Source organism: Micromesistius poutassou (genome assembly GCF_964030765.1).
Source record: "Micromesistius poutassou genome assembly, chromosome: 9".
Lineage (NCBI taxonomy): Eukaryota > Metazoa > Chordata > Actinopteri > Gadiformes > Gadidae > Micromesistius > Micromesistius poutassou.
This window is the reverse complement of record NC_140279.1, coordinates 6,127,878-6,143,218: the sequence shown is the minus strand read 5'-3', so window position 1 is coordinate 6,143,218 and position 15,341 is coordinate 6,127,878.

The following is a 15,341-nucleotide window of genomic DNA, read 5'->3' as shown; positions in this document are numbered from 1 at the left end:
TTTATCTTCTCCATGAAGCTGGAGTTTAAATGAAGGGGATGGGCTTCTGCTCTGGTCATTAATAACTTGAGCTCATTAAGCTGGTAATTAGAAACTATATTAATTAAAGCAATATATGTATATATATATACATATATATTTAGATATAGATATATATGCACAACAAAGTGAACATGTTGTAAAATCTATACATTTAATACCAACGCGTTTTCATTCAAAGCAAGGGATTTGCCATTTTCTATCATAGCACTCTTGAACATGAAATACAACTGATAGCATTCAAAGCTGAGTTTATTATTACACATCCAACAAGTTCAAAAGGGAAAAAAACAACAACATATGCTTCAGCTCACAGCCCAGGGCCAAGACAAGTTCATGTTATGCACTGCTGTAACTTTTTTAAGATTTTTATTTTGTCTTCGCACACAGGGAGAAGAAAGCCTTCACTGTTTGAATGACAATACAATATATTGCTAGCCTTTGATCCAGTGCAAGAGCTTTCAGCGTCTTTTTTTCTCTCCACTTGGACAGGATTACCTATCAGGGAATAAACTGTATATATTTTCTTTGCATCTAAATTGTGATCTGTGTCTGACATCGGGAGTACAGACCACGTGTTCTCTCACACAGATTATGATTTTAGAGTTTAGTTGTTTTTTGGGGGGAAAGTGAGTCATTTAACCCCCTAGTCAGGGCAAATCTGATTAGGTTTTTGGACGCCATTGGAAACAGACTGTATCCCAAGATAAGATGCTGGTAGGGCAGGGACTGAGTACAGCACACTAAGTTCTGAGCATATACCGAATGAGTGTGTGTGTGTGCTAGTGTGGGGATTCATAATTCAAATAATCAACCAAACATCTATTGCCTACATTATCAGAATTCTGTGACATGAAATAACATTTGGACCAAAAGAGAATAAATCCCTGTAACATTGTGTGGCTTCCATTGTAGTCATGTTACATCTCCAGACTTTTTTTTTTTTCATTTTGCTGTAATTGCACATTCAACTTTCAAGTTGTGTTTTTTAGGGGGAGATTCGTGTTGAGCTGTTATCAGAAAATTAGAAGCCAAGAAATGCGTGGGCCAGACGTAGATAAATCCACAAAGTGTTCAGTACTCACATAATGTCATTCGAGAATGAATGCAAAACCGCCCTGCATCAAAAGATTAGAGCGAGGAAAGTTGATATGGGGGTCTGCACCGCAGGCAAGGAGGAGTATTCAATTTAAAAAGAATAAGTTAAAGAAAAACCTTATTGCATTGAAAGTTTCTGATCGCTTTGAAATCTCTAAAAACCTTACATAATATCTCCGGCTTCAGGCATTATGGAATGGAAGCATTTGACTTTTGAAGGCATTTTAGTTTGTGAATGCAAAAAAGCAACATAGAAACAGGACTTTGTTGAATTTAGATAATGACCTGATCTAGTCGATGGCCTTTTATATGTACACTGTCACTTTTTCATAGTTAAATAATTTGTTACCGATGAGAAAATGTCTGCAGGGGAACTGATAATTAGGCTTTCAAATATACACGTTTGGTTTTTGAAAAATGGTTTCAGGATGACGTTGACATTTTATTTAAATATCCATGTAGCCTCAGCAGCCGAGCAATCAAACATTTGCATACCCTGAAGCAAAGAGCCCTAGTCACACTGATACGTTCCTTTCAACATGAGACACAGAATTTTTTTTCTTCTGTCACCTGCGGCTCTCTGCTTCTGCTCATCCCTACACACACACACACACACACACATGGGTTGCTGCATCCCACCCAGAGTTTTGCTAGAGTCTTGCCAATTTCCAAATTTGAACAGCTCTAAAGTCCCATTCCTTCAGATTTAGGAAAGGGCTTTAGTAGAGACTCAAGAGCCAACTAATGAGAGGGCCTACGTAGAAGAGCAGCTGGCTTTGACAGCTACAGTGCAAGCCATGGAACACAAACAAACACACACACACACTGTACACACACGCGTACTCTAGCCCCTTGAATATAACCTTGAGGCCATCCTGATCATGTGACCTCACTTTCTGTTTCACTACACAGATCAGTCTGGACCTCTAGTCGCCCACATCGATTTCCAGAAAAGCCAATGGAATTGATGAGATGAATTACAGTAATGGCGCCTCCCAAAGCAACAAGCATTGATGTTAATATTAGTAGATTAAATACTGCCACAGCCAAGTGCAGTTATTGCAGAAATAGAGTTAATAACAACTATTAAACAAAAGCAGTTTCTCTGCTCTTTGCCATTCGTCTATACCCCATGTTTCCACTGTGCACAGTGATGGTGTCACATGTTTTGTCACACTGATTGGCTGAAGGAGTTTGTCAAGACAAGTACTCCGGCCCACTGAAATCGATGTGAGCGACCAGAGGTCCAGACTGATCTGTGTAGTGAAACAGAATATAAGGTCACGTGATCAGGATGGTAGCACATTTGTTTGGCTTCCAATGGAAGGCATTCCACAAATATGTCACATTTTAAATTGGTTAACCATCAGAGACCAGCAATAGATAAGCAATAATAAATCACCTTCATACTTGTTTAGACAGGTTCTATGTTATTAGCTTCGACATCCAAGTGTGACATTTGTTTTTGTACTTCATTAAACTTATTTGAATACACTTTTTCCCGGAGCTTAGAAAATTGTCAGCTTAGAAAAGTGCAATATAAATACATATTATTGTAATCAGAACTTATCACAACATATCCTAACTATCATAACATATCATATATCAAAACATATTAACAATCAGATAGCACATATCACAATCAGACAAAGCAATGTTTTGACTTGGTCATTCCTTCCGCAGAGCCTGTTCCATAGATGTTTAACGTTAAAATAATCCTGTGTCTTCTCCTGTAAGACATAATGTGATGGATTACATTGCATGTGTGCGTGTGCGTCTTACGTAGGCTCAAGTGCAAACTTATCCATCTCAAAAGACATACCTCCTTATACTAACCCCAGAATCTGTCAAACAAAAAAACGATCAAACATTTGGAATGCAAGTACAAAAAATTATGTACAATGCAAAGAATGGACGAGCCCCCAAATGATGTTATGCCCCTGTCTAGGGGAATGTAAGGACATACCATAAATGAAATAAAGAAAGAAACAGGGAAAAACGTGTGAGCAAAAGAAAAATGGCAACTCGCCCCAACCAACCAGTTTTAAACAAGAGGCTCAGTGAAAACAACAACCTAACAGAGGTAGCTCTAAAGCTTAACTACGACTCAAGCAACGGTTTTGTGAAACGGCGGAGACTCTGCTGCTGCTGCTGTCAAGTATGCCACCGATGGGGATGCCGTTCTCTCAGCCAATCAGCTGCTGCTGCAGGGCCTTGCTTACAATTAGGCACCTAATACAGACTTGGAGGCAAAAACAACGCAAAACCAACACAAAACCAACAACAATACGGCCAGGGCCGTAACAGATAGCACATATCACAATCAGACAAAGCAATGGTTTGACTTGGCCATTCCTTCCCTCTGCAGAGCCCGTTCCATAGATGTTTCACGTTAAGATAATCCTGTGTCTTGTCCTGTAAGGCATAATGTGATTATGTGATGGATTACATAATGAGCGATCATTAACAACAGAAGCCAATGTGTTTGTGTGTGTGTGTGTGTGTGTGTGTGTGTGTGTGGGGGGGGGGGGGGGGGGTGGCCTGCCCCAACTTTCTAAAGTCATCTCAAACAAAGAAGAGTGTGTGTAGATTCCAAGCATTGACAAAGTGCCCCCTTAGTCTCATGAACTCATCAGGCCAGGAAAAGACGGAGGAACAAGAGCAAACACCCACACCCACCCTGCACCCATCTTCTTTTCCATTCCCTCTTGTAATGAGAAAAACGTCGAGCAGGAAATGGATGCTTTATGCAGCAGAGGAAGAGACTAATGGGAATAAATGAGGTGAACATGAGTGCCTGTACGCACAAGTGTTATGTTAGCCGTGTGTTACATTGAATAGTGTGTGTGTGTGTGTGTGTGTGTGTGTGTGTGTGTAGGGTAGCAGCAGCTTATTTTTACTTCAATTACAGGCACGGCATCTTGGCAAGCATACCGAATAAGTCAACAGGGAGGGAATCCATGGCTGGAGGAATAATGCTAGAGAACGCACATGTTGTGTTGATCCTCACCATGTTCCGAAATGCTGAATGCTTTGCTGATTCGAAATGTTTCAGTTTCTTTTTCTATCTTTCATCTCCCTTTCTTTGGAAATAAAAAAGAGTAATCTGCCTACGTGTATCCAGCAAAAACACTGAACTTTTTGTGCCCTATTCCTTTTTAAATACATGAATATGTAACACTAAGTCAACCTTATCATATGAACCATGTTTTACAAAATAAAAGCCCCATACATAAACATCTCTGCTGGTTTTAGCAGCTTGACTGATTGGACTCTGGGGCTGGGTGAGGCTGCACACCAATGAGACATCAATGTGCACAGGTTAAGCCAGCCATCACCACACACACTCTATATCTCCTACATGGCAGCATATTACACCTCCTGCTCTGTATATTATGCTCAAACAGTAAACCGGTTCCAATATCCCCCATCCTGTGTCCTTGTTATGGAGAAGCCCAGTAAAAGCAACATGGTTGGCACGTAGCATGGTATCATGCAATCATGTATCATGCAAACACACACACACACACACACACACACACACACACACACACACACACAACACGACCAGACTTCTAATTTTAAGTGAAACATTATTATCGAGGGAGAGAACAGCCAACATGGTAAAACTGTTGACATACAGCCTAAGGCTAAACTTCCTCTGTTTGTTTTTACTACAACTCATTACAGAGGAGGAATATACAAATGATCAGGAAATAAGGGGGGAGAAAATGACATTTCCATCCTGGGTGCCCGCTGGCAGCATCGATTCAGATATGGTGTTTGACAAAATGGTAGAAAGGCATGAATCCATTTGTGTTGGTGGGAGCCTCTTGCTGGGTTTCTGATGCTGTCAGCTCAGCTCAACACCTGTTTGGAGCAGATAATATCATATCTCCTGACAGGTGCCCTTTCATCTTTCCGTATTTTTTCTGTCACATACGACATCTTTAAGGCAGACACAGTGGTGTGTCGCAGTCAACAGCACCAAGCCCTGGTAACTTAGCATGGCCCCCCTTGAGAAGGTCATTTTGCAGTGCAGCACGCTACACACACACACACACACACACACACGCTGCATATTTCAATCTCTGCAAAATGACGACAATGCATATGATATCACCTCCAGACACTGGATGGTCATGAGACCCTCCAGATACTTGACTTTGCATTTCGGATATGAGCGGATATGAACCTGACAGCAGTGGATTTTCACATATGGGCGCAACCTTACATGATTAAAAAGAACTCAAGCCAATCAGATGAAATACTGAAATAACGCTCTTGCTCTATTGAAAGTAAACCCAAAACATGTTCTTCTCAGAGAAAAGCCCTCTGTGCATTTTTGGTATATTTCTGACAAGAACCGAAATTCCTCCTGCTAGTGCTGACTGGTCTTATCATTTTGTACTTTTGTGGAGGCTTAGGATGGTCTCATGAGGCTAGGTGAGGCATGATGGTTGGATGGATTGGAATGGCTTGAGGCTGTGTTTACTGTTTACTGTAATGTCAAGCCCACAGTAAGCAACAGTGCAGTGATTAAACGTGTCTTACAAATCCTTATTGGGTGACAATGTTCTACTAACAGAAGCATGAACAACCAGCAATCAGTGTGAGTTTTGATTTGTAAATGCATTCTTTATTGATTAGTCTTCAATATGATACAAACAGATTATTTATAACTGTGGGGGTTTGCTTGTTAATTGCAAATAAATGTATCAATACAATTGATACTATTGCTTTACAAAGCCATTTTCAACCAGCTTCCTGACAAATGCTGTGCCTTGTAGCGGATGCCATAATAATAATGGGCCTTGTCTTCCATAACGGGAGACTCAAATGTTGACATGTGAAGCCACCAGCTCATTCTTCAATTATTAGTCTTGTCAAGACTGTTAAAATACTAAGAAAGAAAATAATATGTGACATTTAAGCCTGTTCTGCCATGGAGGAGCACCCTGGAAATCCAGAGTTCTCGCCAGAGCACAATTTGAATTAGCTCAGCGAGTCACTCTGGGAACAAGCAATATACTACCCTGATTCCCCTGGATCCGAACATTCACCAATCGGTTAGCTCTGCTGGTTTGTGTATGGGGCTCTGGATACGTCACCCCTTGTATTCTTCTGATTGGTTGTAGTGTTATCCAATTGCATGCAGTGATATTTTCAAATGCATGCTTGGTGCAGCCCCTCGAGTTGGGCCATTTTCATTACTTGTTGCCAGACCCTACAGCTTTCTAGATGTGGGTCTGGACTTCCAGGCTAATGGAGGAGATGAATCTTCAATACAAATCTTTAATGAGTTGATTCATATGTTGCCAAGTGTTTGTAGGCCAAAGAGCTACCAGAGTATGGGAGGGAAATGTTGTTAATTATGTATAGTTGTACGTAAAGATTTTGAGGGTGGTTTGGGAGTTGGCTATCTCATGCTTCTAATGGTGGAGAAAGCACAGCAGAGGTTTTTTTTTCATGTAGTTTGATTTACTTTCATAAGAAATGTGCCTTTTAACTGTGTAAAAGGAGTGAAATTGGCTTCTTCACTTCACTCGTTAATTTTATTGACACAATATATTTTATCGACGCATTAATATTTTATTGGCATGCAAGTCATGTTGGCTTCCATGCCAACATGAAGAAGATTGAATCTTATAATCCTACTAATAAAATCGTTTTACTATTTCCACAAGGAAACTTTTGTGGTTTGTTGCACAATTGAAAAAGATGACATGCTGATTATGAGCCAATATCAGAAAGGATTGATCTCATATAATGTTATAATTACCTATTTTTATTTTAATCACTGTGTTCAAAATGTCCTTTTGGGACAGGATGATGTATTTTCAAATATAATCAAGGACACTCTGATTAACCCTCATCAAACTTCGTCACTAACTAAAAACAAACTACTTCAAACGTTATGTATGTGTATCTGTAAACACTAATGAATACTAAATAAACTAAATAAATATATAAATATATATTATATCAATAATTATCACATTGAAAGATTGCTTCATGCTTATTTATATGTAAGGAGAGAAGTCAGTGTACACACTGACAAAGTTTTAGGTATTTCACAGATTATGATTTTTTTCTACATTCCAAGTTAAATTTATTTTTATCAGCCTCATGTTGTAATTTAGTTTACATTGGATACAAAATTAGTCTCAGATGTTTTTATTTGTTTCATTTAAATATCTTATAGTTATAGGCATTAAATTGTGAGTTTTGAAATGCGACACGTTTCCCCCATCAGCAGGTAAGTTGGCACACTATGTGGGGTAGGATGTCACACTGGATTTTGCAATTAATAAAACAAGAATCAATTTGTTCACTTCAAATTCAAAATTTAATTCAACTGCAGAAAAAAAAGATTTATTAATCATTGGACTGATATCAATCCTAGAACCTGTCCGTTAAATCAGTCCGAACAACAACAAAAACAACCACTGGAAAAATAGTTTCAAAAATTTGGCACACATAAATTGCCTTGCCAGGGGTGCACTTTTCATGAGCCCACTGTTTGCATTTCACACACTGGAACCAAATCTCTCTTGGACGGCTGTTCGCAAATGGCTCCACACAAACAAGGCAAAGGCACTCACCTTCATCTGATGATGAGGCATCTGGAGTCATTTATTTTTTTATATACCTGCCTTCTTTTTCTTTCGCTATTTTGTTTCCCCTGCATCTTTTCTGTAATCAATTATTTTGATCTTGTGTCTGCCTTCAGCAGCAAGGGCCTCCTTCACTTGTGTGTCAGTGACAATAGCAGTTTTTCTTGTTTTCTATAATTGCCGGACTTGTCTCTTGGACCAGCTTTTAGGTATTGCCAAATGTCCTCAAGTATATACTTGAGGACATTTGGCAATTTAGCAATGCCAACTCTACCCACCAAAATATATTTTGGTGGGTACAGTTGGCATTGCTGGGCAAGGGTGAGGTGGTGCTAATGGACATGGCTGGATTGGTGCCTGGGCCTGGTAAGACTTGGTTGGTGCTGGGGCTGGGAAGTGCTAGGTTGGAGCTAGGGCCTTGAAGTGCTAGGTTGGAGCTAGGGCCTTGAAGTGCTAGGTTGGAGCTGGGGCCTGGAAGTGCTGGATTGGAGCTGGGGCCTTGAAGTGCTAGGTTGGTGATGGGGCCTTGAAGTGCTAGGTTGGTGCTTGGGCCTGGAAGTCCTTGGTTTGTCTGGAATGGCTGGGTCCTAAAAGGGGCACTCTGAGAGGGACAAGTTGTCACATGTGACAACTTACCCCAAAATCACTGGGACAAGTTGCCCCAAACTGCCATGTTTGCTAATTTTAGCTATATCCTAAAGTTGGATTAAAACAGGATATCACAAGACACTTTATTCCCTTCTCTACCAAGTATTGTGAAGATTTTTAAATAGAAGAAAATGATTACAAAAAATGTTTTACTTTAGAATGGGAAGAAGAGGATATGACATCAGACCAAGGAAATGCACTAAACTATTATTAGATTTTTCCAAATGCAATCATTTCCCTCTATGGGCCTTATCCACCTTACATCTGGGTGTTAGCTGGGTGAGGGAACTGAAGGAGGAAAATTGAACCAAGGCCCCCAGGTGAATGAGTCACTAGGAGACAGCAAATTCTGAAATTATTCACAGAATGTATGGATGTGATAGTTTGAGCTGGCTTTGTTGCAAAGAACAGTTAAATCAAGGTAAAACCTGCAGGATTTTTTAAAGTAACATATCCGTGTTAGTTAATAATTTAGTTAATTATTTTTTGATTCATTATTTTAGCGCTTATATATAATAATATTATAATATATAATATTTTATTATAGCGCTTATTCATTTCAGTCGCCTGCTAATGTTAATGTTGTGGCTAATCAAACACTGTCTGTGCTGTTTGATTTCTAAGACGTTGGGTTAAAGAAAATATTGTGGCGAGCAGCACGGGAAGGATGAGACAAGAGCCCAGGTTTAAGCAATTATGCAGTTCCGCGCCCCTACACCGCCCAACAACGGAACTGCCTTTATTCAACGCCCCTTGACGTGCAAAAACACACTGGCTCAACAGATCGCCATGACCATCACATTGACGGTGTCGGACTAAATAACTAAATAACACTAAAGTAACACTAACACACACAAACCCCACACAATGTCTCTGCTGCAAATGACCTATGAGGGCGCCAGAGGTCCAACTTGCAATTGTCCCAAACAGCGATTGTCCTAGAATCCCTTGTGGCACCTTGAACACGGCAACCACGCCCACGGTCGCCACACAGCCCCCACTTTAGGGGTCAGACGTCCCCACGACCCCAACACCCAACCCGAGTGTCCCGAGTATTCAGGGGGCTGGCGTCGCCGCCTCGGCCCCTGCTGGTGGCTTCCCCTGGGGCCTGGTGAGGAGGACATGCTGCCGCAGACGCTCTGGCGCAAGTCCCCGCAAGAACGTGTGGAGGGCTAGATCCTCCCTGACAGCAGCAGGGAACTGGGGGTACCCACGCTGGGCATGAAACTGGACGTCAGCTGCGTAGGGCCCCGGGCGCTCTCCATCCTGGCGGCAGCAGCTGGCCAGTTGCTCTCGGCTCCGGTCGCCGAACACCCGCTAAAATGTCTCTGCTGCAAAGGACCTATGAGGGCACCAGAGGTCCAACTTGCAATTGTCCCAAACAGCGATTGTCCTAGAATCCCTTGCGGCACCTTGAACACGGCGACCACGCCCATGGTCGCCACAATATTTCTTATTGATAAAACATGTATCAGTCCTTTGCACATAAATTTTAGGATTCAGTTTAAAATTATTTTATTTACTTTTAAATCCCTTAATGCCCTTGCCCCACCGTACCTCTCTGAGCTTCACCCCCACACGCTCTTTCAGGTCAGCTGATCAGCTGCTCCTGAATGTGCCCAGAACTACACGAAAGCTCAGAGGGGATCGTGCTTTTGCGGTTGTGGCTCCAAAACTCTGGAATAATCTGCCACAAAGACCCTTTTCACATGAGAGAGGCCTCAGAGAGGCCTCTTCTCTGTCTGGTTTTAAATGCCTCGTCAAAACCCATCTTTTGTCCTTGGTTTTTAACACTTAGGAAGACATTGACACTATCTTTTTATCTTTTATCTTAAACTTATCTATCTATCTTTTTATTATATCTTATCTTATTTTTTTATCTTTTCTTATTTTATTGTATTTTATTGTATTTCACCTTACTAATTATGTTGTCCTGTTGAGCTGTTTTTATTGTCTTGTATTTGTGGTGCTTTCACTTATTCTCTGTAAAGCACTTTGGTCGACAGTGGTTGTTTTAAAGGGCTTAACAAATAAAGTTGGATTGGATTGGACAATTCACATTCAAAAAATTCACACTCAAACATCAGTAGGATGTGATTGTACAGCCACTCTACTCTTCTCCTATAGAGGGAAAATGAGAGTCTCTCTCATATCAAATATTGCTGTGCTACGCTGAACACTGTCAATGAACTGGCTATTTCAATATATTTGTAATAAAGAACCTAAATTGCAGCTTTTCTTTTATGAATTTAAGATATGATGAGAAATGATGACACCCAAATGTAAAATCTCGCTCCGGGGCATGTTGCGAGACAACTCGGAGCAGTGGAAGGGAGGGAAAATAAGGAAATAAAACATATTACGGTCACAGGCCTGCCTCAACAGCCTGCGTTGATCTGCTCAGTGCATATCTAATTCATCAATCATCCCAAATCTGGTTCAAATGTATCTCAAATGTTTCATCAGGGCATGGGGAGAAAGTCTCCACATCCTAATATGGGGCGAAGTCTTCCTCTCAAACAGCACTAACAAAATCACCCAGCTCACTCGTGTGGGTGTTGTTTTTATCTTTCTTCGGTGGAAGTGAAAAACGGAGTGATGACTGTTTTTATTGTTGTTGTTTATCGTTGGAATGAAAAAAATATAGCCTAGATATTTTGGAGTTACTAAGTATTAAGTATTCATTCTCTATCTGTGTACTTATCGGGCCGTGTATTTATAATACATAAATAATATAATGAAAGGATGAATAGATGAATAATTAAAGCCAAGGTTTTACAATTTTTAACAACTTTCTCAGAGAACTTTTTCAAAATCCACATCCACAGTTCATGATGGCGTTGGAACGCCATCAAGGTCAACGCAAAAAGGTAACAAATTAATCTAATCTTGTCTAAGCAGATGAGTTGATATATCCTGAAGTTTGACCAAATCAGAAAGAAAAATTGTTCAGGCCATAAAAGCATGAGGGCTGTACATGTCAGTAGCTCCAAAATACTGTGTACGTACACACACACACACACACACACACACACACACACACACACACACACACACACACACACACACACACACACACAATAACGTTCCAAGTATCCTTGGACACAAAGTCATAAAAAGCCTATCATTTGCAATTTTTCCACTGAGTGCCACATCTATAAAAGAGCAGACTGACATCGCCAACCACATCCTTGATAGTCCCGCCGCAAGCAGACAGGTGCTCTATGAAAGAAGCAAATTACCACCTGTATTTAATGGCAGTTCCCAGAATTGAAGTCAAGCGAGAGGAAAAACACTGTGAAACACCACAGTTTCCAGACAGGATTTACCCACCTCCATCAAAAAGTAGAGGAGCCTGTCTACCTCTCCCGGCTTCCCCCCCCCCCCAGCCTACCAAGTTAAGCCCTACGTGGTAAAAGCCTCAATGACGCGTCGGTTGTCAGTTCCCCGCTGCTGGCATCGAGTCGTATGGTTAAATCAGCAGGTATTCAGTGAGGAAGAGCACGGAACGCTCCGAAAAAAAAATAAAAAAATAAAAATCCACATGAAATGTGGCAGCGTCTCCTGGCTGCCAAGGCACAGGACACAGGGAGGGACACTTAATGGCGGGAGATATATCGAGGTGATCGCTCCTCTGCCAGTTCGCCGCTGAGTCTTTGACCACGACGGCATCGATTTTTGTCAGCAGATAGTGGCCGCGGGACGGCTGATACATAGTGAAGGATGCAGTTCATTAGCCAGGAGTGGGGGCCCCGGCCCCACTCACCGGCCACCTCCTAAATCTCAGGCCCTTTCCTTGAGAAGCCCTGTCAATAAGTGTCTGCCACTGCTGGAAAAAACACAAGCAAACTCCGCCGGGCTTTTTCTACCCACCCTGACTCCCTCCCCATTCACCTCCCCATTCACCTCCTCCACAGATGAAGAGATAAGTCATGGTAATGGAGTGGAAAGAAGATGTGGAGTACAAGATTAAGGAGTGCTGACGGTGATTTAAGAGTGGCTTTGCCATTGGCTGCATGGGGGAGGGGAGGGGGGGGGGGGGGGCGGGGGTGCAACTGACCCCCAAGCAAGACAATGAAGGTTGACATGTGGACGTGTGCGATTGTCTACTCACACATACACACACACACACATTTCCTTTGCCTAACAGCACGAGCACCTGCCCCCTGACCCCCCCTAACCTGCCTGGATAACCATAAATACAACCCATAAGAAAAAAGCATGTGTAATCTGAGATTACAATGTAGCGCACGGTTTCGTGACATGGGTGCAACCTTGAACTGACAATGCAACGTTGACCTCTTGCTGCCATGAGTATGACTTAACATATGGATGCCACGATAATAGTAATAATAATAATAATAATAATAATAACTTTATTTGTTAAGCACTTGTCGATACAAATTACAAGGTGATTCACAGCACTCAATACAAAACATCACCCAGGTTTCCCTTCACAAATGTGTTAAATAAATCTGGGAACTGACTCTGCAAGCCTGATCTTCTCAGGCAGATTTTTCCAAAGCCTGAGGGATCTAATCACCTTTGGTTATCAGCCTAGAAGTTGGAATGGCTAGCAATGCGTAATCAGAGGATCTCGGTCTGCTTCCAGGCTCGATAAAAGACCAGAAATATAGGGAGGGGCCAGCCCATGTCTGGCCTTAAAAGCAGTTTTCAATAATTTTCAGATAATCCTAAAATAAATTGTCAGCCAGGTGCAAGAATGCTAAAACAGGGTTATAACACCTTTTGGGGATTTGGTTTAAGAGCTAAGCTGCAGCAATCTGGACTAACTGTAGGTGCTGAATTGATTTCTGACCAAGACGGGTTTATAGGGAGCAACGGGCGGAAATAAAAGCATGCATGAGTCTCACCAGATGTGACGGTGACACAAAAGCGTGTCTATTTATCTTGAAAGATGAAAACATAATTGAACCACTTTCTTCACGTGGGGGTGATTCTCGTTCTCCATGCACTCCACTAGGCATACAGAGAGGAAGGGTTGGCTCTGTCTGTCTTGTGTGTCTGACTTCCTGTCCCACCTTGACGGGTAATGAAGCGTGGTAAAGGCAACACTCTCGTTTCCCCGCAGAGCGCTGTGGACACGCCCATCGTGTGACCCCTTCACTTTGCATCTCCTAACCCTCCTTCCGCCCCCCTTTGCAAAAAAACACTGTCGTTTTAGTTTCCCTCAACTCATCTGTCAACAGGACCCCATCCCTTGGCATCTGTAAAGGAGACATATCATTGCACAGAGACACTGACATAGCTCCCATGGGAATTTTCCATTTTTAGCAATGGATGCCAGCCTGAGCTGGTTAACCACAGAATATGTTTTAGAGAAGGGAAAGGTGTATTCACTATTTGCATATCCATGTTTGTGTGTGTGTGTATTTAGGGGTATATAAGAGAGGAAGTGTGAGTGAGTACTCATTGGCTGCATATGTGTGTGTGTAGATGTGTGTGTATGTCTGCCACAACTGAACTGGTGTATGCCTACATGATAATATACGTATTTTTTGTATGTCTAAGGTGTCACGGCACATCCAGATCTGTTCCCGACTGAGCTTCACTGCTCCACAGTCACATATTTGAGGGAAGTAGGAAATTGAGGCCAATGCACTTCAAAGGGGTGCTTACAAAGACGCGGGAAATGTGTCAAGTTTATGATGTGAATTAATGAAAAGCAAACATATCGTCAGATATCTATGACATTGAAATGAGCACAAGAACTGAAGGCACTTGCTGTTAGAAAATAAACGTAGAAAGATGGCTGAACTTGTGATGTAGCCTTCGAGGGGAACTTGTGAATTACGTATTCAACATCAATTGTATGACATCCGAAATGTGCTGTGTACTGAATAATTGAACTCAGCAAGTCCAAATGAGTGGGCCTAAACCATGGACATGGAAAAAACCTGTACTATGACTACTTTTGCTAGTATAACAGTGTGGTCTCCTGTTTGGAATGTGTGTAGAAATTCTTGATGGCAGATGTGCCATTATCTGTAGCTATTGAAATTGTTTCGTTGCCACATTTGACCTATAACAGGCAGGTTCAATCCATGAAAGGCAGGGACAGATGTGGGAGGAATCAGACGTTCTGCCAAGCCGCTCTATTGTTCTGTGTAAAACTCAAATTATCTATTGTTTCATAAAACAGACATGTTGATTACAGATTTAGATTTGCATAATGTTACCTCAACAATCCACACGACTCTATAACCACAAGTGTATGTGTGCTTATTCAAACTTGATCATTATAACTGCAAATCTAATTTAGAAAACAACATGTTGAGTCACAGGTTAGTGGCAAACGGGGAGGAAAAAGTTGTATTTTTTTATAGGGCTATGTTAAGACCCAATTACAGAAAGAGCGAGCGAGACAGAGAGAGCAAGAGGCGGAGAGACAGATAGAGAGAGGAAGAGAGAACATGCTTGAGCTGGGATAAAGTGGAATCCACATAAGTGCTAGCAGGTACAGCCTGTAACAGACTGACTTGATTTGTCTCCCCCTACCCCGTCCCCGTCAAAGGTCGCCCAAAGCACAGAGATAACTTGAACCTCCCCACCTTCAGAAGATGCTTGGCTGCTCGCCAGAGCTCGCCCCCAGCTAGAGAGCTCTGGATTTTAAGGAGCAAACACAGGGTGGTCTTCACATCTTGCTTTTTGCTCCTTTCATTCTGACCATTGGACCCGTAAGTCAGACGCTTGCCAAGAGCCAGGGGGTAAACCGGAGGTCGGGACACTCTGATTTGAGGTAATCCATTAAGACATGGGAGCAGAGGAGAGCGCGCCTGGCAGAACTAATCGACGACCACCAGTGATGTGGTGTTCACCATCCAATAGTGAGATACTATTAGGGACCACTGGGATGTAGCAGGTTGAGATGACAAGGTATGGCACAGATCTGGGGGGGGGCAGGGTGCAAGATGTGAG